Source organism: Rhipicephalus microplus, chromosome 3, assembly GCF_043290135.1.
Source record: "Rhipicephalus microplus isolate Deutch F79 chromosome 3, USDA_Rmic, whole genome shotgun sequence".
In the NCBI taxonomy this organism is placed as follows: domain Eukaryota; kingdom Metazoa; phylum Arthropoda; class Arachnida; order Ixodida; family Ixodidae; genus Rhipicephalus; species Rhipicephalus microplus.
In genome coordinates this window covers 278,137,871-278,163,416 of record NC_134702.1, presented here as the reverse complement: position 1 = coordinate 278,163,416, position 25,546 = coordinate 278,137,871, and the positions used below count along the sequence as shown (strand labels likewise).

At 48.4% G+C, this 25,546-nt stretch overlaps 1 protein-coding gene and 2 non-coding genes across 3 annotated transcripts in view; all 3 read left to right on the top strand.

The window, feature by feature from the left end:
* The window catches only part of LOC142804282 (putative ATP-dependent DNA helicase HFM1), a 218,569-nt gene that overhangs the window by 105,079 nt on the left and 87,944 nt on the right, over positions 1 to 25,546 (top strand). The gene's annotated exons all lie outside the window — the stretch shown is intronic.
* TRNAT-CGU (transfer RNA threonine (anticodon CGU)) lies at positions 18,928 to 19,000 on the top strand. Its single transcript has one exon. It is a non-coding gene; the product is annotated as a tRNA-Thr (tRNA).
* Positions 19,390 to 19,462, top strand: TRNAT-CGU (transfer RNA threonine (anticodon CGU)). The gene has a single exon. It is a non-coding gene; the product is annotated as a tRNA-Thr (tRNA).

Here is a 25,546-nt window from a genome sequence, read left to right as displayed (position 1 = left end):
AATTGGGCCACGTGTGAGCATGACGTGGCAGTAGGCTTTGTGGCTGGGGACGAGCCGGAGTAGCGGCAGACGGGAGACAGCGGGCCGAAGCGTCGGGCGCAGGTGTTCCAGGTTCCGGCCGGGGAACGTGGCTGTCCACGCTACTGCCGTTCAACTACCAGCTGGGGTGGCGTTGCCGGCACGAGTACTGCATCTCGGGGCGCGGCCTGGCCTGCTGTTCTCTTCCTTGCCGAGGGCATTGCGGATCTCGGCGAGGTGTCTCCGCGGTCAGCCGTTCGACACAGCGATGAACGTGGCCTGGCTCATGGTCACGGTTGCATCGAGCATCGCGTCTTGGCGCACGCTCTTCGCTGGACGGGCTGGCCATTCCCCGCATGGAGCATCGCATATCCGATTCGGGCCGACTGCTCCGTAGTCGCACCCACGCCATCAAGCGCCGGTGTCACCAGAGCGTCGCACATCGGCAAGGGACGAGCGAGACGTTCTGCCGGGCGAGACGCGGGCGTGTGTTTGGAGGACCACGGAGCCGGGCGAGGTTCAGGGTGGCCGAGGATCCAGGTGCCAGGGGAGTTCTGACTGAATCGAGGATCGCCAGTGGTGCCGAGACAAAGCGGTGCGCCGCTCGAGAGGACGACGAGTTCCTGGCAGCGTTCCTGAGCTGGACGGGGGACCCGTACGTGTCGGCCAGGTCGAGCTCCGGTGGTCTGTTCGAGGTCGAGTCCGTCGGCCTGTACAAGTCCAAGGACGGGGCCTGCCGAACGGCTCCTGCCTGGGTGCAGTGGCCGGGAGCAGGTTCGTGGGCGAGACCTACTGGGTGTGGTCCTCGTGAGCCGTGGCCTGATCCTGGACCTCCGGAGTTGCGACCCTGACTGCTTGGTTAGCCGCGACGTCCGACTCAACGGCGCTGCACACGGTGGCGTATCCGTGCGCCGTCAGCCGTTCCACCCATGCCATCAAATAAATTGTTCATGTTAATGCTTTCTCGTCCGCTATCGACAAGCATAGTGACGAACGTCCTTAACCATCACAACATGTTTCTAAGAAAAAAAAGAAAAATACGCACTTTAATGTCACAGTGGTACAAGCTCTAGCCCACCTTCCCAATAGGGGAGGAAAGGCATGGACACTCTGTTGTTTTTTACGATAATGAATCGCGTAGACCAACGTCGGAGGAAAGCCTCCTCTCCCAGCACGACTAGTTCTTTGTTAAGATGCATAAGCATTATGTTTCTTAGCCGATGTAGTAGGGGAAACAGGGCTCTCTGGGGGCGTCCCCTCAGACGGGCCAGTCCGCTTCGTTTCCATAGGACGAAGGCTCCGATAGCCATTAAGAGTACGACAAAGTTATCCCTGTGGCTAGACTTCCACTGCATACATGTTTGGAACATTTTGGTAACCATGCGCCAAAAGGTGCGTGCTACTATACATTTATGGAAGACATGGTTCAGTGTTTCGACGCGACCGCATTGTAGGCATGTGGTGGAGGGCGCCACGCCCCACGCCGCAAGGCGGTCGGCCGTTGGTAAAGCCTCCCATTCCCTAAGCCAGTTTAGGTCACGGACCTCGGAGGGGAGAGACGTGTTTGTAAAAGTCCAACATCTTTTCGCCCGGCATTTCCGGCGTTGTTCTTCAGATAGGCTTTTAAATGATATTAATTCACTCATGTCGGTGGGGGACATTTCCATAAGTTATTGAACTGGAAAGTTGTTTCGCCATTATTGCAAAGATTTTATGACATGTGTGTAATACGCCGGTGGCTGTTCGGCAGCTGGTCCCGTGTCGTTTGCTAAACCGAAAAATCTTGTAGAGGTTCCTAGCAGATACACTACAAGTTGCCTGCTTCGATACGAAGAGTTCTCTAAGAGTGCCCAGGTGTTTGTGAGAGGCAACATGCGGCACATTACATCAAGGTTGGGTACACTGAGCCCTCCCCATTTTACTGGTAGACGGACCAAGGCTTTAGCAACAGCTTCGGCGTGGCCATCCCAAAAAAAGGAGCCGCACGCCGTAGCCACTCTCAGCAGAACCCGACGAGGTGGTCGACAATCAAGCAATTCAGGCTACATAAAACAGTGGCGCTGTTATGCTGGATTTAATTAGATAAGCTCTTTCAGTAAAAGGTAGTTGGAACGTTCTGGCAACTTCAATGCGTCTGTCCACTTTGTGTTGGATTTCTTTCCATGCGGTGAGGGCTACCTCGCCAGTCGAGAAGAAAGTTACACCTAAGACTTTTACGCCTTGGACGATTTGGACGCCATCAGGGAACTCTTCAATGTGCATTCCAAAGCACAATACCTTGCTTTTTCCGGGATTAAGACGTGCTCCCAACAGGTAACTATACGTGTAGAATATTCGCAGAAAGGCTCTGTAGCTATGTATGTTCCGAATAAACAGCGAGAAGTCATCGGCGTATGCCGCTACTTTCACTTCGCCCAAGCCTGGGAGAGGAAAACCGCGTATCAAAGTGCAGTTCTGGATTTGCTTCAATAATGGATCTATGCATAATAGAAAGAGGATTGCGGAGAGGGGACAGCCTTGTCGAATGCCCCTACCTATTGCAATATGTTCAGATGTATAGCCATTCACTACTAATGACGTTTCCAAGTCTGTGTACACTAAGCGGAGGATGTCGGTTAAATGTGCTGGGAAGCCATAACACTCAAGCACAGCGAAGAGATAGTTCCATTCTACGCCATCAAAAGCTTTTTCCTGATCCACGGAAACAAAAATGCCAGATATTTGTGTTCTTGTAGCGTACGTGAAAAGATCGCGAGTCAGCGCAAGCGAGGAATAGATCGTACGACCTTGGACACAGCATGTTTGTATGTCGCTTACTATTTCCGGTACAATGGTAGTTATGCGGTTTGCAAAGATGGCTGTCAATATCTTAAAATCCGAGTTAAGTAGGGAAATGGGCCTCCACGCTTTTGGATCAGACGGCTCTCCCTCGCTTTTAAGTAAGAGTATAACTCTGCTCTCTCAAAACGTATTCGGCCCCGCCGTGGTGCTCTAGTGGCTAAGGTACTCGGCTGCTGACGCGCAGGTCGCGGGTTCAAATCCCGGCTGTCGCGGCTGCATTTCCGATGGAGGCGGAAATGTCGTAGGCCCGTGTGCTCAGATTTAGGTGCACGGTAAAGAATCCCAGGTGGTGAAAATTTCCGGAGCCCTCCACTACGGCGTCTCTAATAATCATATGGTGGTTTTGGGACGTTAAACCCCACAAATCACAAATCAATCGAAACGTATTCGGTCTGATTCCGTCAGCAAGAAGCCCATTTAGCATTGTCAAGAGGTAGACTTGTATTGTTTCAAGGAAAGTTTTGTAGAAACTCAGAGGTATCCCGTCAGGGCCGGTGGCGGCGGTTGCGTTCATGTGTTGAAGCACAAAGCGTAATTCATTCAGCGTCACTGGGCTGCACAGACAATCCCGGAGCTCTTCCGGTACGCGGGAAATTCTCGCGCAAAACTTGTTAACTATGATGGTGTAGTCTCCGTCGCCCGCGTTCTACGCCCTGAAAAGATTCGAAAAATGTGTTTCAAAGACCCTCATTATGTCTTCTGCTCGTGTAGACTGTTCGCCGCTCGGCAACTGGACGAAAGGAACATGCATTTGTTCACCCAAGGAGCCGTCACGAACACTTCGAAGAACCGCTGGATCTGAAACCGGTCGTCCGTTGATAAAAGACTGCGCAGCCGTGCGCGAGCTAAGACGTAGCAAAAGTTCGTACCGCGCCTTTAACTGATCGAGATAGTCGTGCATTGCGAACGTCAGCGTCTTTCTTCTGCGTACAATGCGCGCTTTTCGTTGCGTGTCGTTTATCTCTGTGGTCAGGCGCGCTTTCCTTTCGCGCCCCGCTTTGATAAGCTCGGCGCGCCAACTGTGTTTCAATGCGTCCCAGCTGCGGGGCTCAGGCGGCCTATTGCACGCTTGCTCAAGTGCATTGCGCAGTAATGCTACGCTTTCCGGGTCGTGCACGAGTGTGGTGTCCATTTTCTAATGGTTTTTAAAGGTAGTGAACTGTTGAAAGAAAAGTTTTACGGACACTAAAAAGTGGTCTGTAATGCATGGAGCGTCCGGTGGGAAATGTAGGACTTCGCAGCTTCGGACATGTGTGGCTAGCACTTCAGGAAAATAGTAACGATCTAGCCTGGTCATGTTGGAACCCCGTTGCCATGTTGCAACGAAGTCATTTCCATGAGTGTCGACCCATGCATCCCTGAGCTTGAAGTTGCGGATGAGTTGCCGCAATGCGCTAACTCCGCTATATTGTCTGCTTTCTCTGCGTCCGCGCGCATCTCTGTCGATGTCCCCAACACAGTTAAAATCTCCTACTAAGAAAATGGGGTAGCTGTCAAATATAAATGAGTCGAGTGAATTGAAAAAATCGGCCGTGCCCTTACGTTGAGCTGGGGCATATATTATGAGCGCCCTTACTCGTCTGCCGGGAAGGTCAAAGTCTACTGCTGTTGTGCGACCGTCAAAACCATAAACACAGTGTGCTCCTCGACGTAACGCTGGTGTAAAAAAAACAACTCCAACTCCGCACATGTTTGAATCGGTCATCGAAAAAAAAGGCTTCGACTCCAAAATGCGAACAAAAGGATTGCACATCATAAAGGGTTCTAAAGTTACATTCCTGTAAGAAGAGGATATCGACATGACGCGACCTTGTGAAGTGCATGACTTCTCTCTGCTTATCTTGGCGTCTGAAACCCCTGACGTTTAAGGAGAGAAAGTGCACCGTAGCCATTTTGAAAAGGGAGTGTGCGCGCAAACTTCAACAGAACCTCTTGCAGAGGGTAGAGCGAGCGCTCAACGAGTGAACATGACTAAAAAGAGAAATTCTCTGACGTCGTCAGAGCATTAGAAAGTTTTTGCGGCTTACTACTGTCCGTAGAGCCCTCAGAGTCTGTGGTTGGTGGGTGGGCATGTTTCGTGGCTGGACAGTCAACTTCCATGGCGCTGGCACCGACACTTGCACCAGCGGCCGCACCTGTAATCTGGTAAATGGGGTTAGACAGGCTTAGTTTACGGGTCTGGGCAGAGGATTTGCTGGCGCGGGCGCTCGGCGTTGTCAGTGGCATAATCACCGTCGTGGTCTTGGCTGGGCCGATGACCGGAGCTTCTGCACGTCCCGTTGTTCGGGTGCCGCGTCCTATCGAAGCTCTCGGCGCCTCGGTGCTGCTGGTGGCGCCAACTATGTCGGAACTGTGGCCCTCGTGGTCTCTGCTAAGTACGGGCACACTGGCTTCAACTTTAATGAGCTGTGGTCTTCATAGGTGTCCGGCGAGAAGTCGCTGGTCTCGGACGGGGCGTGTAGGGTTGACGAGGCTTTCTCAAACAGGGGAGGCAGGTCTCTTGCGTCTTGTGGTTCAGCATGGGCGTCAGTGTCGCTTGTATCAGTGTCGGTCATAGGCTCGAGCGCCGGATAATCATCTTGCAATGCGGGCGTGAGGTCGGTGCACGCTTGTTCTTCGGCTGCCGCTGCTTCAGCCGCTGCGAAGGACTTCGGGCGTACGCAGTCAGCTGCTGCATGGCTGCCCGAGCACTTGCGGCACAGTTCTGCGCATCTCTCTGTGGCATGTCCAAATACGTTGCAGCGCGTGCAGCGGGGCGTGGCACAATCTTTGGCGATGTGGCCAGCATTCCTGCACTTAGAGCACACTTTTTTGACTTCCCGGTAGACACACATGACATTGTAGCCTTGAACTGTCAGAAAGTTCGGTATTTGGCTTTTCATTTCCACTCGCGCCACACGGACACCTGTGCCAACCCCAGGGTGGCCCTTGAACACTGGCTCGTGGAGATGTTGCACGTTGCCGTAGGCGGAGAGAGCAGTCGCTAGGGATGCGTCGCCTATCCACAGTGGTACCCGGAAGACTGTGACGTGGACTATTTCAGGTCATACGCTGACTAGTGGAACTGATTCGCCGTTCAAGAGAATGGCGACCCGGCTCTTCCGCTTGGTGGCTGCATGGACGTTTGCGGCTTCGGCGCCGAACTTTGCACCTCCCTTGTGCTGGAGGGATTTGATACCGGCTGGGCCGGTTACTGCTTCGAGGGCATCTATGATGTCGTCGACGGTGCTCCCCTCTGGAGCGCTGAAGTTAAAGCAATGAGCTTTCGGCGGTGGCGCTGCGAAAGCCATCACACTTCCGTCCTGGCCCTGGCTCCCACGGCTTGCGCTGTGGTGCCCGGGCGTTGGCTCACGATGAAGGCCTGGACAGAGCCGGGGGGTTGTCCAGGGGTTCGCTTGATGCTCGATGAGATGGGGTCGACGACTGGCAGCGTGCCTGGTCGTGGGAATCCCGGCACCAGGTTAGCGGCGAACGCAGCGTCGGCCGTCGATCAAGAACTGACAAGCGGTGAAGCACGTCGGCATTTATACTCTTGCCGTCGAATGTTCTAGCGTAATCGCTGGCGGTGGCGTAGGTTCCAGAATAATCTGTACAGTTCGCAGAGTAGGCGTGATCTTATCGAAATGGTCTACTACAGTCCGGAAGCTTCTCGAAAACTGCAGGCGCGGTTTGCGCTGAGAATTGTGTAGTGTTTTGGGACGATAACAAAACTTGGGAAAAGAAACGTGGCAATATAGTCGTGCCACCTCAATTATATATTCTCGTTTCAATGGCCTGTGACGTACCGTTTGACGGTGAAGGAGTCGCCGACCAACTAACCTCGCTGTTTCTCACTCACGGGATTTCACTAGCACGAGGAATAGTCAATGTCACCGGTGGCCGAACGCACGTGCTGTTGACCAGTTTCACCACGGAGCGATGACACCTTCCAGAAGCCACAACTTTGACATATTTTGAAGGAGATGGCAGATGTTTATGACTGTTTTTCAGCACTGTAAACAACGCCTACACAAGACTCACATGACCTAGCACCTAAACCTTGACGTCAGCCCTATTTTAACTCAGCAACAGCGGGAACACCTTCTTGGACTGCTAGCCAAGTTCCACTACTGTTTTGCCTCGACCTCAAAAATTGGCTGGACGTCCTTGACCAAGCACCGAATCATCACAGAGGACACGGCTAGACCACCCATCAAAATCCATACCGTGGGGCTTCAAAAGAACGAGAAGCGATAGAACAGCATGTAACAAAAATGCTTGAAGACGACGTGATTCAACCATCGCAAAGGCTTTGGGCGTCACCTGTTGTTCTAGCCAACAAGAAGGACGGCAGCCTGCGTTTCTGTGTGGACTATTGAAAGCTAAATCAGGTTACAAAAAAAGATGTGTACCCGCTTCCCCGCATAGATGATGCGATCGACAGCCTTTGAAACACACGTTACTTCTCTTCCGTGGACTTTAAGAGTGGATATTGGCAAATCGAAGCCGACCCCAGGAATCATAAAAAAAACCGCTTTCGTGACGCCGGACGGGCTATACGAATTTAACGTCTTACCATTTGGCTTGTGCTCCGCGCCTGCTTATTTGCAGCGTCTCATCGATACTGGGCTCCCTGGGCTTAAACGAAGAACCTGCCTAGTATACCTTGACGACGTCTTTGTGTTTTCTGCTACGTTTGACGAACACCTTGAAGGGTTGAACGTAGTGTTGCAGGCCATATGGGCCGCAGGTCTGACGTTTCCAAATTTTGCACGCATTGCGTCACCTATAACTCGTTTCACGAGGGATGACGTGGCATTTGTTTGGGGCGACGAACGGGAAGCTGCTTTCAATGACTGGCAGCAACGTCTACACACGACTCCCGTGCTTGCCCATTTTGATGAGACAGCCCCTACATTCCTGCATACTGACGCCAGCAATGTTGGCCTTGGAGCTGTGCTTGTGCAGCGCCAGGACGACGACGAAAGACTGGTCGCTTAAGCAAGCAGAACTCTGTCAAGCACAAAAGCAAATTACTCGGCCACTGAAAAAGAATGCCTCTCCGTGGTGTGGGCAGTTATATAATTTCGCCCATACTTGTACGGCCGCCCATTCAAAGTTGTCAGTGACCACCATTCGTTGTGTCGGTTAACAAGTCTGAAAGATCCTTCCGGGCGATTGGCACGCTGGAGCCTCAGACTACAGGAATTTGATATAACAATGATGTATAAGTCGGGAAAACGACACACGGACGCCGACTGCCCGTCTCGATCCGCCCGTCTCTGATTAAAAGACAGCGTTCCTCGGAATCCTCGACACGTCAACCATCGCAGATCACCAGCATGATGGTCCTGAGCTACTTGGCTTGATTATTTATTTAGAAGGACGAAGCCAGAACGCACCCAACGCCTTTGCAAGAGGACTGTCATCGTTCTGTCCGCGAAATAATGTTCTTTACAAAATGAACTTCTCGTCAGACGGGTCCACCTAGCAGCTTGTCGTCTCTACCACTTTTCGTTCTGAGGTATTGCAAGCGTGGCACAACAAGGTCCCATTTGGACATTTAGGCCACACGCGCACACTGGGCAGAGTTCGAGGGAAGTATTGCTGGCCTAGACTCACCACTGCCGTGAAGCATCATGTTCGGACCTGCCTCGATTGCCAGCGGCGCAAGTTACCTCCGACGAAACCAGCCGGTTTGCTACACCTTGGCCAGATCGTGACAACGCCATTTGACCAGATCGGAATGGACTTTTTGGGCCCACTTCCCACCTCTAGTGCTGGTAACCGCTGGGTTATAGTGGCGACCGACTACCTTACTGGCTACGCCGAAACAAAAGCCATCCAGAGAGGCACAGCTGAGGAGGTAGCCCGATTTTTCACACAGAACATTATGCTGAGACTCGGTGCTCCGTCGGTCGTTGTAACAGATCACGGAACCGCAATCACGGCCGCACTTTTAGATCATGTGGTGGTGCTCAGCTGTACTATTCATCGAAAGTCGACAGCTTACCACCCACAAACCAACGGGTTGACCGAGCAGCTCAACAAAACTTAGAAATGTTTTCAATGCATGTGGACATCGAACACAAAAACTGGGACGAGATTCTTCCTTACACAACGTTTCCATGCAATACTGCTAAGCAAGAAACTACACGTATGACCCCATTCAGCCTTGTTCACGGACGAGAAGTACGGACGATGTTGGACGCGATGCTGCCACACGAATGCGACGACAACGAAACGAGTCCTGACGCGTTTACTCAACGCGCAGAGGAAGCCAGGCAGCTCGCACGTCTGGTAATATACCAACAGCAAGAGTATGACACAGGTCGCTATAATCTGCTTCATACACCTGTGACGTACGAAACTGGGTATATATATATATATATATAACAACTGTTCGTTCTGCCGACGTTTCGCTGGGAACTTAGTCTTTTTCAAAGCATAATGATATTTACGCTTGTTCGGTGTCTTCTTATAGCCTGTCGAGACTGGAGGGAAGCGGTCAAAAGAAAAGTAAAAAAAAGAGCGAAACAGGAGGAGAAACCTTAAATAAATATATAAAATCTAGGAGAAGAAGCAAGACCAAAATGGCGTAATTAGAAAGAGGCAGCATCTCAACAGAGTAGGGTGGAGGTAGATGAGCAAGGTCATCATTGTCAACAATACCTCCCCCGCACCCACTCTTCCCGAAGTGGGCAGTGTGCCGCCGTTCTTGTATTTCACCTTTCCGTGTAGTCCGCTGGCGGCTCGTTCCTCTTTGCAGTTTCAGACAAGTTAATGGGGAGAGCTTAAGCGCTTCGAGTGCGTGCTGGTGGCGTCGGGAGGAATGAAAAAGCCGGTGATTGAGGCGCCGCCATCGATATTCATTAAATGCAATGGCTCCTTGTCAGTGAAGGAACAGAATGTGCGTTAAAAATTAAAGAAAGAAAGAAAGAAGAAAAGGAAATGGGGGGGGGGGACTGTACGAGAACCGGGACAGTCACCACACAGTTGCGGTTCACTGGGAAGACATGCGCGCATGTATGAAAGAGTTTAACGAAACCACCTAGCTGTCAGCTCCTTGTCAGTGAAGGAAAAAATGTGCGTTAAAAACTAAAAAAAGAAAGAAAGAAGAAAAGGAAATGGGGGGGGGGGGACTGTACGACAACCGGGACAGTCACCACACAGTTGCGGCTCACTGGGAAGACATGCGCGCATGTATGAAAGAGTTTAACGAAACCACCTAGCTGTCAGCTCCTTGTCAGTGAAGGAACAGAATGTGCGTTAAAAATTAAAGAAGAAAATAAAAGAAAAGAAAATGGGGGGGGGGGACTGTACGACATCCGGGACCACTCATCTGTGCGTTCCGGCTGTGCTTGATGAGGCAAACCATTTCTATGTTGTCAGATGCATAGGCTAAAAGCTTTGTTAGCGGGTAATAGTATTGTCGTAATGAGAACGGACTGATTAGAGAGAAGCGTATGCGTCTTTTAGCGGTCGTAACGTTGACAGAGTGCCTGGGTGTTCCTTTATTCCGCATTTTATCGTGTTAAATTTGTAGATAAAATAGGATTCCCGTTGTTATCGTTCTCTGATTGTTCGAAAGTTGTTTTCTAATAGTGTAACCTTGATGTCATCAAAGCTGTGGTCTTTTAATGTGCTGTGTTTTGAAAGTGGAAGGCCTGGCAGGGATCGTACATGTGCCCGATGGTTGTTGAATCTAATGCTAAACGGAGTGCCTGTCTGGCACACGTATTGCTTGTTACATATCCCACATTCCAGGAGGTATGTGACGTTGTCTGAGTCACAGTCTAGTGCGCCTCTTATCCTGTGCCTAAAATCCGAGTGGGTGCTTTTCGCCACTGTCGTTGTCTGCATGTGTTTGCTTACCTTGCATCTGCTTTTTCCGCAAGGGTGACACCGAATTTGAGGTTTCACACCTATCTTTGAATTTATTAAATGATCCTTTATATTTTTTGGCCGTCTGTATACAACACAAGGAGGAGAAGTGAAAATTTTGGATAGTCGCACGGTCTGTTCCAATATGTTAAAGTGTTTTCTTAGGACCTTGTTTATGTTCGGTGGGTTGCTCGTGAAAGTTAATAGCAAGTTTTTGTTGCGGTGTTGGTCGGCGTTTTTCTGGTGGTTGAGCAGAATCTGGCGGTCCAGATTTTCAGTTTTTTTGATGGCGTCATCGATGATAGCTGGCGGGTATTCTCGATTAAGGAGTACTTCGCGCATATGTGTGCTGATTTTGTGGAAGTCCTCGGTGCGGGAGCAAATTCGTCGGAGTCTGTGTGCTTGGGAATAGGGAATGCTGGTCTTGCAATGTCGCGGGTGGCAGCTTTTGATGTGCAGGTATTGTTGCCTGTCTGTAAGTTTTCTGTATACGCTAGTTACCAATGCACCATCGTCAACTCGAATGAGTATATCAAGAAAGTTTATTTCGGTGTTTGAGTAGGAGTGTGTAAAGTAAATGCTGGGGTGTACATAGTTGAATTGTATGAATTTGAGGAGCTCGTTTTGCGAATGTATCCAAATTATGAATATATTATCTAGGTACCGTTTATAGAATAATGGTTTGATATCACAAGGTGAAAGAAAATTAGACTCTATGTGGTGCATGAACACGTTAGCGTAGTTTGGGGCCATTCTTGTACCCATTGCCGTGCCGCTGATTTGAAGGTAGTACTGGTTGTTGAATTCAAAGCTAACTTCAAATAAGCGGCACGGCAATGGGTACGAGAATGGCCCCAGACTACGCTAACATTTTCCCGAAGGACGTCTTGGTAGAGGAACCAAAAGTGCCAACCACGGTCGAGGTCATGGAAATTGAAGGCTTGTCGAGGCAGAGCGATTCTCCAGCTGGCGACACTGGATTCGATCGGGACAGATCTAATGCACGCATTGCTTCAAGACCTACTAGCTTGACCACATCGAGAAGCGCGATACCAACAGTGCTGCAAGACCGTGAAAAACACCTGCCCCCACTGCAGAACCTTGAATCAACGGAAGCTCGTGCTTCGGCAGCGCTGTACATCCACCTAAATCGCACGATTGCAAGTCATATATGCGAAGTGGATGCACTCCGTCGATGCTACGCAGACGTGGCGTCGGGTTACTGAACACGTGGCCTGCGTATGAACACAACGTGCCAGTTCAGTCACGTAGCATCCGTCGAGTACCTACGACACTGGGTCCAGAAATGCGCCGAGAAAAACAACAGCGGCGGCAACGACCTTCCCGCAACAGCCAATGCCGACCTCCCAATTCAATGTTGAATTCTGACGGGACGTCCCTTCGGGGCCGAGGTCGACCACTGCCACAAAGCCAATGTCAACCCCCTAAATGTTTATCAGTTGGACCACACAAGCTGCCATCACCACAAACCCTATCAGCAAAAAATCGACCTCAGCAGTACAGCGAAAGCAGCCCTCCAGTGTTCTCTCCGCAAGAACATCCAGACAGGCTGCCACGCTGGAAAGACCGACCGCCGAGGAACAGCCAGCGCAGACCACCAGAGACAGTTGCTACTGGCGACGATAAATGGTACATGACGGCTACACACAAGAAATTTATTTATTTATTTATTTATTTATTTATTTATTTATACAATACTGCAGGCCTAGGGCGGCCCAAGCAGGAGTGGTTTGTTTGTATATCAATGATGAAAACCAGATTTAAACAAAAAAAGAAATACGAATTGAGAGCAAGAAGAAATAAGCAATGAACAATCGAAGAAAACACCAGAGAACAGGAGAGGACTAATCAGTGCATATATCAGACATATGGCACATAAGAAGGAAAAAAAAAACGAAGCAAGGCAGCAATGATCATAGCAGTAGCGTAGCACAGATTTAACACAACTAGATATGGGAAACCAATCACAGGATAAAGGCACCGTTACAAATTTATTCTGCGAGCTGGTTAAACAACTGAAGGACATTATTTGATAAGAAGGATTCAGATGGTAAGGCATTCCAATCACTTATGGTGCGCGGGAAAAAGGAATGTTTGAATATGTTTGTGCGTGCAAAAATCGAGTTAAATTTAAAAGGGTGAAAGTTCCTGGTGGGACTATGGGGCAAAAGGTTTAGATAAGGAGCGGGGTCGAGTGCAAGTTTATGGTTCCAAAGCTGATGAAGAAATTTTAGTCTTGTTATTTTACGGCGGCTCTGTAAGGTCATGATGTTGTTTGTTTGCATTAAAGAGGTAGGCGAGTCATGTCGGCCGTAACGATTATATATGAACCATACAGCCAGCCTCTGAATTTGTTCAAGTTTGTTAATGTCTTTTTTAGTGAACGGGTCCCAAACGATACACGCGTATTCAAGACGAGGCCTGATTAGCGTGTTATATGCAAGAAGTTTAACATGGGAGGGGGATTTTTTTAGTTTGCGACGTAAGAGGCCGAGCTTACGCCGAGTTGATGCACAGATTTTGTCGATATGCATGGACCAGGTTAGATTATTTGTAAATGTTAAGCCGAGATATTTAAAGCTATTGGTTTGAGAAATTTCGACTCCCTTTACAGAGTAATTGAACATAAGAGGACATTTTTTATTAGTTATGCGCATGTACACCGTTTTAGTTTGGTTAAGCTTCATTCCCCAAGTGTCGCACCAATTGGATATTAAATTCAGGCTGTCGTTGAGGGTAATTTGGTCATTAGTTGATTCAACAGCTCTGTACAGAAGACAGTCGTCCGCAAATAAACGAATAGCAACGCTTTCGTGCACACAAGAGGTTATGTCGTTTATATATACCAGAAATAATAAAGGCCCCAGGACACTTCCCTGAGGCACTCCGGAGTTAACTGATCCAAGATCTCAAACGTGACCACCGACATCAACAAATTGTTTTCTATGTTCAAGGTATGAGGCAATCCACTTTATTAGAAGATGCGGGACATTAAGTGTATTAAGTTTATAGATAAGACCTGAATGCGAAACCCTGTCGAATGCTTTGCTTAGATCTAGGAGTACTGCGTCAACTTGGCCGGACTTGTCGAGAACTGAAGAAAAGGTATGCACAATAGAAACGAGTTGAGTGGTAGTAGATAGGCCCTTATGGAAACCATGCCGGAAGAGTGTTAAAATATTGCGGGAATTTAAAAAGTCGACCAGGTAGTTGGAAATAATATGCTCCATGAGTTTGCTGCAGGAATTGAGAAGCGAAATAGGGCGATAGTTGGTAACGATGGCTCGATCACCAGTTTTAAAAACAGGAACTGTACGTGCAATACGCCACTTGGCGGGGACAACACCTTCAGAAAAGGAAAGACGGAATATAACAACTAGAAATTTAGCTATGGAATCGGCATACCGATAGAGAAACATGTTTGGAATCTTATCAGGGCCTACAGAGGATTTCAATTTAAGATTAAGTAACATTGCAACTATTCCTTCATAACTGATAAAGTCAGAGTTCAGTCCGGTTACATTACGTATCTCTCCAATATCATTACAAGGCACTGGATCAGAATAAACGGATTGAAAGAAACATTTAAATTCCTTCGCAATCAGCTGTTTATCGGTTATAGTTTGATTTCCTATTATTATGTTATTAATGCCGTCACGCCCTCTCGCATTTAGGTGACGCCAGAATTTTGAAGGATTACTTTTAATAAAATTAGGCAAGGTGGTGGAATAGAAAAATTGCTTACTCGCACGAATTTTATCCACTAGTGTTTGGCGCAGGGTTCTGGATAACGAATTGTTTACCTTACGTTTTTCAACCTTTTGACTAGATGAATGATATCGCGATTGATCCACGGATTTGCGCGGCGCACCTTCTTCGTTTTCACGGGAATAAAGTTATCGATGCAGAAATGGCAAATTGATTGGAACTTGTCCCATAGTAAGTTAACATCGTTATCGGCGAAGTTGTCGAGTTCAAAGTCTAAATAATCAAGAACACTTTCGTCGTTAGACCTACTGAAGTCTTTTACAGTTTTTTTGTCGGAATCATGCCCTAATCGTCCACCCAGTTGACACGTAAAAATTACAATTTTATGATCAGACAAACCGTCTACCACTGAAACATCTGTTTCAGACAAGGTGGCACTGTAAAACACAAGGTCAAGAATTGAAGAAGAATTTCCTTGTACTCGCGTAGGAATGTTTACGGCTTGGTTAAGATTGCATGCAAGCATAATGTCGAAAACCAAGTGGTCATCGGAAGAGGGGGAAGATAAAGAGGGCCAGATAATATTTAGAAGGTTGAAATCTCCGGCAATAATAATGTTATTTTTAGAGAATCTGATTATATGATCATATATTTTAGTCAAGAAGGAGGAATCAGCACAAGGCGCCCTGTAAACCACTATTAAAATAAATGACTTGCCATTACAGCTTATACGCAGGCATAAACTTTCATGGCCATCAATCTGATCTAACGGATCAGCACTTACGTTACACCTAAGAACAAGAGCAACGCCTCCGCCGTGCGAAGGCCTGTCCCGCCTATGAATGTGGTGGGAAGGGGGAACAATATCAGAATCGGGTATTCCATCATGAAGCCAAGTCTCCGATATTACGGTCACGTCAGGATCATGGGTTAGCAGGACAGATTCGAGATTCGAGAAATTGCGAAGATAATGATATACTTGCAGCGTGGCCGAGTGTAAGGAAGCAAGCGCCGCGCCCAGGCACTGGCGTGAGCTCAGCTAGCGTGAAGGACGAAGCAGATAAAGAACAGTCGGCCCAGCGTACGGGTGGTGTCATCATCATCATCATCATCAGCCTGACTACGTCCACTGCAGCACAAAGGCCTCTCCCATGTTCCGCCAGTTAACCCGGTCCTGTGCTTGCTGCTGCCAATTTATACCCGCAAACTTCTTAATCTCATCTGCCCACCTAACCTTTTGTCTCCTCCTAACCCGCTTCCTTTCTTTGGAAATCCATTTAGTTACCCTTAATGACCAGCGGTTATCCTTCTACGCGCTACATGCCCGGCCCATGTGCATTTCTTCTTCTTTATTTCAACTATGATATCCCTAACCCCCTTTGTCCCCTAATCTACTCTGCTCTCTTCTTGTCTCTTAAGGTTACACCTACCATTTTTCTTTCCATTGCTCGCTGCGTCGTCCTCAATTTAAGCTGAACCCTCTTTGTAAGTCTCCAGGTTTCTGCTCCGTAGCTAAGTACCGGCAAGATACAGCTGTTGTATACCTTCCTCTTGAGGGATAGTGGCAATCTACCTGTCATAATTTGAGAGTGCTTGCCGAATGTGCTCCACCCGATTCTTATTCTTCTAGTTACTTCAATCTCGTGGTTAGGCTCAGCGGTTATTACCTGCCCTAAGTAGACATAATCTTTTACTACTTCAAGTGCACTATTACCTATCTCGAAGCGCTGATCCTTTCCGAGGTGTTTGTACATTACTTTCGTTTTCTGCAGATTAATTTTAAGACCCACCTTTCTGCTCTCCTTGTCTAACTCCATAATCATGAGTTGCAATTCATCCTCTGAGTTACTCAGCAATGCAATGTCATCGACGAAGCGCAGGTTACTAAGGTATTCTCCATTAACTCTTATCCCTAACTGTTCCCATTCTAGGCTTCTGAAAACCTCCTGTAAGCATGCGGTAAATAGCGTTGGGGAGATTCTGTCCCCCTGCCTTACACCCTTCTTGATTGGTATTCTGTTGCTTTCTTTATGAAGCACTATGGTAGCAGTTGATCCCCTGTAGATTTCTTCCAGATTGTTTATATATACTTCATCTACGCCCTGATTACGCAGTGTCTGCATGACGGCTGATATTTCTACTGAATCAAACGCCTTCTCGTAATCTATGAAGGTTATGTATAGTGGTTGGTTATACTCTGAGCATTTCTTTATCCCCTGATTGATAGTATGAATGTGGTCAATTGTTAAGTAGCCTGTTCTAAATCCTGCTTGTTCCTTTGGTTGATTGAATTATATTGTTTTCTTTACTCTGTTAGCAATTACCTTTGTAAATAGCTTGTATACTACAGAGAGCAAGCTGATCGGCCTGTAATTCTTCAAGTCCTTGTCATCTCCTTTCTTATGTATTAAGATGATGTTAGCGTTCTTCCAAGACTCTGGTGCCCTTCCCGTCAGGAGACACCTAGTAAACAGGGTGGCTAGTTTTTCTAACACAATCTGTCCTCCATCTTTCAGCAGATCTGATGTTACCTGATCCTCACCAGCAGCTTTGCCTCTTTGCATGCTCTCCAAAGCTTTTCTGACTTCTATCATTTCTGGTGGGGTGTCATCTGGGTTACTGCTAGTTCTTATAGTATTAAGGTCGTGGTTGTCTCGGCTACTGTACAGATCTCTGTAAAACTCCTCCGCTATTTTAACTATCCTACCCATATTGGTAGTTATTTTGCCTTCTTTGTCCCTTAGTGCATACATCCGACTTTGGCCTATCCAAAGTTTCCTCTTCACTGCTTTGACGCTTCTTCCGTTTTTCAGAGCGTGTTCAGTTCTCTCCATGTTATACCTTCTTACATCGCATACTTTACGTCTGTTAATCAACTTCGAAAGCTCTGCCAGTTCTATTTTGTCTGTTGTACTTGACACTTTCATGGTTTGACGCTTCTTAATTAGGTTCTTTGTTTCCTGGGAAAGCTTGCCAGTGTCCTGTCTAACTACCCTGCCTCCAACTTCCACTGCACACTCCGTAATGATACTCGTCAGATTATCATTCATTGTATCTACGCTAAGGTTGGTTTGCTCACTAAGAGCCGAGTACCTGTTCTGCAGCGACACTCTGAATTCCTGTACTTTCCCTACCAGTGCTAGCTCATTGATTGGCTTCTTGCGTATCAGTTTCTGTCGTTCCTTCTTCAAGTCTAGGCGAATTCGAGACCGCACCATTCTATGGTCACTGCATTGTACCTTGCCAACCACTTCCACATCCTGCACGATTCCTGGGTGTGCAGTCATTATAAAGTCTATTTTGTTCTTATTTTCGCCATTAGGGCTCCTCCATGTCCACTTGCGGTTTTCTCATTTTCGGTAGAAGGTATTCGAAATCCGGAAAATATTGCGTTCTGCGAATTCTACTAGTAGCTCTCCTCTGGCGTTTCTAGTGCCGATGCCATAATCTCCTACTGCCGGGTCTCCAGCCTGCTTTTTCCCTACCTTTGCATTAAAGTCGCCCATCACTATAGTATACTGTGTTTTTACCTTACTCATTGCCGATTTCACGTCTTCATAGAAGCTTTCAACTGAAGCGTCATCATGGCTGGATGTAGGCGCGTAAGCCTGTACTACCTTCATCTTGTATCTTTTATTCAGTTTAATTACAATACCTACCACCCTTTCATTAATGCTATAGTATTCCTCTATGTTGCCAGCTATGTTTCTGTTAATTAGGAACCCTACTCCCAGTTTTCTTCTGTCTGCATGCCAAGCCCCGATAGCAAAGGACGTGCCCATTCTGTAGGACAGTATAGGCCTCATCTGTCCTCCTGACCTCACTGAGCCCTATTATATCCCATTTAACACCCTCTAGCTTCTCGAATAGTACAGCTAGACTTCCCCCACTAGATAAGGTTCTAGCGTTAAACGTTGCCAAGTTCAGGTTCTAATGGCAGCCTGTCCGGATCCAGAGATTCTTAGCACCCTCTGCTGCGTTGCAGATATGACCGCCGCCGTGGTCAGTTGCTTCGCAGCTGCTGGGGACTGAGGGCCGTGAGTTATTTGACGTATGCATGTGGGAGGTAGCGGCCAGATACTGCACCAGGGTGGCCAATCCTTCTCTGGTGAGGGAGTGCGTTTTCCCGGTGGTGGTTACCGGTGAGGCCGCACCCCAGGCCTCTTAATGCAGTTCCATCAACACGCGGATTTTTTTTCCTGGTTGGGAACTACGCGGCACCGGGATTTGAACCACGGACCTCTTGCATGCGAGGCGGATGCTATATATAAGTACACCACGGGTGGTGTACTTATATATATATATATTACGCCCCGTTATAATATATATATATATATATATATATATATATATATATATATATATAATATATAAAAATATATATATATATATATATATATATATATATATATATATATATATATATAGATATATATATTCACAGATAAACCCAAAAAAGTGGATGGAGTGAGGGCTGCTGTGATAGCTCAGTGGTTAGAGCATCGAACGCGTAATTCGAAGGTCGTAGGTTCGATTCCTGCTCACAGTTGGTAATTTTTTCATCCACTTTTCTTTCTTCTTTCTTCTTATTTACATTCCATTGGTTCTAATAACTTCCCCCGTACATTCCTTGGCATTGCTGTCTGTTATATCTCATTATTATTGTGTTAAAACACGGAAAAACGAGCCCTTAGGTATACACTTCTTTCCCTTATTTCACTGAACGAGGGTCTCGTACTGGCAGACTTGGTGTGTTTAGGTTGTATAAGAGGGACAATTAATCAGCTGCCCGCTCATAATAAGTTCACGTGCTACGTGACGCCAAACATGCGCATAAGAGTGTTTTCACACTCGTTGTTTGGCTTATAGATGGCGCTGACTGTCGCTCCTACTTCTAAATTCACAGATAAACCCAAAAAAGTGGATGGAGGGAGGGCCGCTGTGATAGCTCAGTGGTTAGAGCATCGAACGCGTAATTCGAAGGTCGTAGGTTCGATTCCTGCTCACAGTTGGTAATTTTTTCATCCACTTTTCTTTCTTCTTTCTTCTTATTTACATTCCATTGGTTCTAATAACTTCCCCCGTACATTCCTTGGCATTACTGTCTGTTATATCTCATTAATATTGTGTTAAAACACGGAAAAACGAGCCCTTAGGTATACACTTCTTTCCCTTATTTCATTGAACGAGGGTCTCGTACTGGCAGACTTGGTGTGTTTAGGTTGTATAAGAGGGACAATTAATCAGCTGCCCGCTCATAATAAGTTCACGTGCTACGTGACGCCAAACATGCGCATAAGAGTGTTTTCACACTCGTTGTTTGGCTTATAGATGGCGCTGACTGTCGCTCCTACTTCTAAATTCACAGATAAACCCAAAAAAGTGGATGGAGGGAGGGCCGCTGTGATAGCTCAGTGGTTAGAACATCGAACGCGTAATTCGAAGGTCGTAGGTTCGATTCCTGCTCACAGTTGGTAATTTTTTCATCCACTTTTCTTTCTTCTTTCTTCTTATTTACATTCCATTGGTTCTAATAACTTCCCCCGTACATTCCTTGGCATTACTGTCTGTTATATCTCATTAATATTGTGTTAAAACACGGAAAAACGAGCCCTTAGGTATACACTTCTTTCCCTTATTTCATTGAACGAGGGTCTCGTACTGGCAGACTTGGTGTGTTTAGGTTGTATAAGAGGGACAATTAATCAGCTGCCCGCTCATAATAAGTTCACGTGCTACGTGATGCCAAACATGCGCATAAGAGTGTTTTCACACTCGTTGTTTGGCTTATAGATGGCACTGACTGTCGCTCCTACTTCTAAATTCACAGATAAACCCAAAAAAGTGGATGGAGGGAGGGCCGCTGTGATAGCTCAGTGGTTAGAGCATCGAACGCGTAATTCGAAGGTTGTAGGTTCGATTCCTGCTCACAGTTGGTAATTCTTTCATCCACTTTTCTTTCTTCTTTCTTCTTATTTACATTCCATTGGTTCTAATAACTTCCCCCGTACATTCCTTGGCATTACTGTCTGTTATATCTCATTAATATTGCTGCGTGCAAAGCTGCATTTAGCGGCGAGATAGCGACGACAACGAAGAACGCGGATTCGCTCGAGAGGCGCAGCGCAGCAGAGTGAAGAAGAGGACAATCTTAGCGGCCTTCTCTGAGAGCGTCTCTACAAGTCCTACTGTCCGTGTTTTTAAATAAACCCCCCTGTCATTTATAACCCGCGACACTGGTGGAGGTGCTGGGTACTACCACCCCATGATCAGCACCCCTGTGAGAAGCCCCGAGTCCAGCCCTACGAGACAGCCACGCGTGGAGACGCCTGTGCACCGCTCAAGCCGTCGCCTTCAAGGTCTTGAACCAGAATTTGGCCTTTTAAAGGGAGCAACACTTCCGACAACCACCCCTACTCAAGAAATGGCAAGGAGTCCTGCACAGGTGACGGTCCAGAATATGCGCATTCCTGAACCATTTCATGGCCGGCCGAACGAAGATGCACAAGACTGGCTTGAGCAGTTCGAACGGGTAGCTAAATCGAACTACTGGAGTCTCGATGGAAAGCTCTTCCACGTATACTTCGCCCTTGAAGACGGCGCGAAGACATGGTTTATAAACCGGGAGGCAACATTGACGACATGGGAGGAGTTTTGTCGTCGTTTTCTTGACACCTTCGGTAACGCGGACCGACGCGAAAACGCACAACGCCTTCTTGAAGGACGCACCCAACAGCTGCATGAAAGCGTCGCCATGTTTGCTGAGGATATGGTGCGCCTGTGCCACCGCGCGGACCCCAACATGCCCGAGGCTCGAAAGCTAACCCATCTCATGAGGGGCGTCAAAGAGCAGCTATTTGTTGGTCTTGTGCGCAATTCACCGACAACAGTGGACGAGTTCACCAGGGAGGCCACCGCAATAGAGCGTGCGCTACAGCAACGGTACCGACAGTCTGATCGCCCGGCCACCGGCGCAGCTGCAGGCGCCGCCGCACTTACCGCAAACGACGAGTTTGCTCTACGCCACCTGATTAGACAGATCGTGCGTGAGGAGATCGCGAAGGAGAACGCGAAATACACATTGCAGTCACAGGCGCCCCCGCAGTAGGAGTCCACGGTAGCCTCCGTCGCTGAAATAGTTCGCCATGAACTTCGACAAGCGTTTGCCTCTCCTCAGCAATATTCTGCTCCACCGCACCGTCCAAACTCGTATACCTATGCAGATGCTGTGCGTCGTCCATTGGCTCCAGAAGTATCGTACCAGCCGAACGGATACAGCTATGCAGACGCTATTCGTCGACCCACGCCCATGCCAGCGCCGCAGTACCTCGAACCGTATCCTGTGGCAGCCTGGGCTCAGCAGGATTCTGTCAGGCGACCCTATATGCGGAAGACCGACATATGGCGCACTGCGGATCGTCGACCACTCTGCTACAATTCTGGAGAGTCAGGGCACATTTGCCGTTTTTGCCCACATCGCCGAGCTGAATACCGCGGTAGTGCACCTACAGCTACGCGCCGACAGTTCGACGAAAGCCGTGCCCCCATCGACGACGGCCAGGCTGGCAGGCGGGAAGGCTCTTCTACCTTCCGGACGCGGTCACCATCACCGGCTCGCTTTGGTTCACCAAGCCGCCGTAGTTTTGCTGACGCTGTCAGAGGTCGGTCTCCCAGCCCACGGCGGGGAAACTGAAAGCAGCGACATCTGGGGGGAAGGTTGCAAGCCGTCGAATTGCCGAAAAACCCCCACTGCTGCCGAAACACGTGAGAGACGACGATGAAGACTTCGCCGAAAAAACTGTGACTGCCGACCTTGCTGTGACGATTGACGGCGTTGAAGTGACGGCCTTAGTCGATACGGGTGCAGACTTCTCCATAATGAGTGAACGATTGGCAGACGAACTCAAGAAAGTCAGGATGGAATGGACGGGCCCTTATATCCGAAGTGCTGGAGGCCAGATAATGACTCCCACGGGAAAATGTACAGCAAGACTCACTATTGAGAATGTGGCTTTTGTAGCCACATTTCTGATCCTACCGGAGTGCTGCAAACCTATGATTCTGGGAATGGACTTCTTAAGAGAGTACGGTGCTGTGGTCAACATACGCGACGGTGTGATCACATTTGCCGCTGACAAGTCTGTGACCACTGATCCAGACCAAGAACCCAGGGTGTTACGTGTGGTCGACGACGACGTCTGCGTACCACCACTGTCATGTAGTCTTGTTTCCGTGTGTTGTGCCGTGCACTGTAATGAAGACGCCATAGTCGAACGCATCACTGACCTTCTTTTTCACCAAGGCATCGCCATCGCTCGCGGTATTGTCAGCTTAGTGGATGGGCGCGCAGACGTGCTTCTGACCAACTTCACGAATGAGCGCCGGCACATCGGTAAAGGCACGGCTGTGGCGTACCTCAAAGAGCTGGACTACTCTCACGACTGTCTTCTAATGCGAGGGGAAGCCACAGTTCAATCACCTCCACATACACCACCAGTTGATATCGGTCCGAGTCTAACACCGACTGAAAGATGCCGTCTTATGGAGCTGCTCGACCAGTTCAAGGACTGTTTCTCATCGACATCACGAGTGGGTCGAACGCCTCTGACTAAGCATCGTATAATTACAGAAGACACAGCAAGACCAATCCGACAGAACCCTTATCGCGTCGCTCAGAAAGAACGTGAGGTAATCCAGCAGCAAGTCAAGAAGATGCTAGAGGATGACGTTATCCAACCATCAAAAAGTCCTTGGGCATCTCCAGTGGTACTCGTGAAAAAGAAAGACGGCAGCTTGCGTTTCTGCATCGATTATCGTAAGCTGAACCATGTTACAAAAAAAGACGTTTATCCATTACCACGGATCGATGACTCTTTGGACAGGCTACGGCATGCACGCTACTTCTCGTCAATGGACCTTAAAAGTGGATACTGGCAAATAGAAGTAGATGAGCGCGACCGAGAAAAGACCGCCTTCGTGACGCCAGACGGGCTTTATGAATTCAAAGTCCTCCCTTTCGGTCTATGCTCAGCCCCAGCCACGTTTCAGAGACTAATGGATACCATTTTGTCCGGCCTGAAATGGAAAACATGCCTTGTGTACCTCGACGACGTGGTCGTTTTTTCGGCCACGTTTGAAGAGCATCTAAAGCGGCTACTGTCAGTCCTGCAAGCCATACGGTCCGCTGGACTCACACTCAAACCGGAAAAATGCCACTTCGGCTTCGAAGAACTCCAGTTCCTGGGACACGTGATCAGTCGCGAAGGTGTGAAGCCCGACCCAGATAAAACAGCAGCCGTCGCAAAGTTCGCAAGGCCTGTTGATAAGAAAGCGGTCAGGCGTTTTCTGGGTCTCTGCGCCTACTACCGGCGATTTATAGCAGGCTTTGCACACATCGCCTCTCCACTCACCCGCCTTACAAGGGAAGACATCGCATTTGTATGGGGTGAAGAGCAAGAAGCTTCATTCAACGAGCGGCGACAGCGTCTACAAACTCCACCTGTCCTCGCTCACTTCGACGAGAATGCACCAACAGCCATCCATACAGACGCCAGCAATGTGGGCCTAGGTGCTGTTCTTGTCCAGTGCCAAGATGGTGTGGAGAGAGTGGTTGCCTACGCTAGCAGAACGTTGACACGTGCCGAGTCCAACTACTCAACAACGGAGAAGGAGTGTCTGGCCGTCGTTTGGGCAGTTGCGAAGTTCCGCCCGTACTTATATGGCCGCGCTTTCCCAGTCGTAAGCGACCATCACTCTCTTTGTTGGTTGACCAACATGAAAGACCCATCTGGACGTTTAGCACGGTGGAGCTTACGGCTCCAAGAGTACGACATGGCCGTAGTGTACAAGTCCGGAAGGCAACACTTAGACGCCGACTGTTTGTCAAGGTCACCGATTGAATCACCGGCTATAGAGGATGATGATTTCCCAGCTTTTTTAGGAGTTGTTGATGCAGCTATTATTTCTCGGCAACAACAAGATGATCGGGAGCTCAACTCGCTTATAGAATTCTTGAATGGACGAGCCGCCAATGCACCAAGAGTGTTTTCGAAGAACTTATCGTCATTCTGTTTACGGGACGGAATTCTGTACAAAAAGAACTTTTCATCAACAGGTAGAAGCTATCTGCTGGTAGTTCCTGGAGCTCTCCGCAGCGAAATTTTACAAGCCTGCCATGACGAAGCCACCTCGGTTTCACAAGAACACTGACACGCATCAAAGAAAAATATTACTGGCCAAGAATCGCAGCAGAGGTTAAACAGTACGTCCGAACATGCATTGACTGTCAGCGGCGCAAGGTACCACCTGTCAAACCCGCTGGGCTATTACATCCTGTGCCCGTGCCAGAAACCCCGTTTTCTCAAATCGGAATGGATCTGCTCGGCCCATTCCCAACATCGGACAGCGGCAACAAATGGGTTATAGTGGCGACGGACTACCTCACCCGATACGCGGAGACCAAGGCAATCGCGAGTGGCACTGCAGCTGAAGCGGCTCAGTTCTTCATTGAGAACATTGTTCTGAGACATGGTGCTCCAGCTGTCGTCATAACAGAAAAAGGTACCGCGTTTACAGCCGAGCTTTTGCGCACTGTGCTTACGCTCAGTGGCACAGCGCATAGGAAGACGACAGCTTACCACCCACAAACTAATGGGCTTACAGAAAGACTTAACAAGACAATCGCTGACATGCTTTGCATGTACGTCGACGTAGAACACAAGAATTGGGACCGAATATTGCCGTACATCACATTCGCGTATAATACGGCGCGCCAGGAAACAACAAAAATGACGCCGTTCGCACTAATTCATGGCAGAGAAGTTACAACAATGCTTGACGCCATGCTGCCTTACGATTACAATGATTCAGAGACAGACGCCGCAGACTTCACTGAGCGCGCCGAAGAAGCAAGGCAGCTTGCCCGCGTCAGAATAATGAATCAGCAGCAACTTGACGCCCAACGGTACAACCTTCGCCATCGATTCGTCATTTATCAACCAGGAGATAGAGTCTGGGTTTGGTTTCCTGTACGACGACGAGGCCTCTCAGAGAAACTTCTACGCCGATACTTCGGACCTTACAAGGTTCTGCGTCG